The sequence below is a fragment of the Sinocyclocheilus anshuiensis genome, unplaced genomic scaffold, assembly GCF_001515605.1.
Source record: "Sinocyclocheilus anshuiensis isolate Anshui unplaced genomic scaffold, SAMN03320099.WGS_v1.1 scaffold869, whole genome shotgun sequence".
NCBI lineage: Eukaryota > Metazoa > Chordata > Actinopteri > Cypriniformes > Cyprinidae > Sinocyclocheilus > Sinocyclocheilus anshuiensis.
Window position 1 is genome coordinate 1,149,962 of NW_015558630.1, and position 1,656 is coordinate 1,151,617.

The window sequence follows — 1,656 nt, forward strand, 5'->3', positions numbered from 1 at the left end:
CACACACACACACACACACACACACACTCTCTTATTCAAGTCTAGTGTCAGAAGGAAATCAGACAAGCAACACAACCTTTGTTGTAAAAGGATGATAAGGGAAAAAAGGATAAGTTCAGTCACTGCATAATGGCTGGCTTTACTTTGAAAGACCTCTGTTTGCAAAGCGCATAAGAAAGTCAGGTTTCTGCTGCATGATTTTAAGTCTTAGTCTGAGCAAATCTAAAACCACCATTTCATAAAATCTGATAAAATAGAGAAGAGCTTCCTGCTGGGGGTACAATAATAAACTGTATACACCATAATTTAACATTCAGGGTGAATGTACACTACAAATAATTAGTTGAAGGAATAGTTTGCCCATTATTTATGATCTCTAATGTATACTACTGGACTTCTCCTTCTGTCATCATTTACTCACCCTCATGTCATTCCAAATTCGTAAGATTTTCATTCTTCTGCAGAACACAAAATATCTTGTCCAAATTATGAAAGTCAACAAAGTCCATTCTTGAAGCGACACAATTTTGGACAATATAAATATTTTAAAATATTTTATATACAAAATATACAAAAGGCCAAAAAATATATGAGGAAATATAAATAACTAAAATATTTAGAAAATGTATTCATGAAAATATACTGTAAAATCAATCTTTTTTTGGTCATGTTTTGTATATGTTCAAATATATTTAAAAAATATATCTGAAAATATATATTTTTGCAGTATAGGCAGACTACATCAAATATGGCGGCACAAACCTCAAACCTCATTATTAGTTCTTGCAAGTCATGTGAACAAACATCATGATCTGCGAGAAGTTTCTGAGAACCAATGAAAGTTTTTTTTTGTATTTTTTTGCTGCATGTAGTAAAGGGAAATAGAAGGCTTTATTCACTCTTAAATCAAATCATTGATCAAAATGTTATTTTAAAACATGATTTTGGACAATATAAATATTTTACAAATTATTTTATATATATAAAATATAAATAAAATTGACAAATAAAATAGGAAATATAAATAACTACCAATTATCAAAAATATATTTATGTAATTATATTTTAAAATCAAAGTCAGACCTCACAACGTCACGAACCAATGAGATTTGATGTTAGTAAACCTAAAGAATAAAGAGATCTAATCTAAGGAAATCATAAGACTGAAGACTTAAAATATTTATTTTATTACTAAACGTTAAAAGCTTGAGAAAAATGACACTTTAGTTTTCAGAGAAAATGAAACTTCTGTGATGAAAAAAATGGTCATATAGGTGAGCATTCAAAATATTTCAGAGAGGAGGGGGGGATTGAACGAGTAAGCAGCTGAAAAATATTTGAACTACTTTACTACTTAACTACTATGTACTTACATTTAAATTAATCATTTGGTACAATGCACTTATTGTGTACATACATGTTTTTACATTGTACTTATATATAAAAAAAAAATTACATTTATAATTACACTATTGACCCATCCCTTACTCCTTAACCCACCCTTAAACCTACCCATACCACCAAATCTGTCCTTAACCTAAAACCCGTATACTATATATAGTATGAACACAATAAGTAAATTGTACTTATTTTTTGATGTAAGTACATAGTAGTTAAGGCCACTTAATATAAAGTGGGACCATATTTTCTATCAGT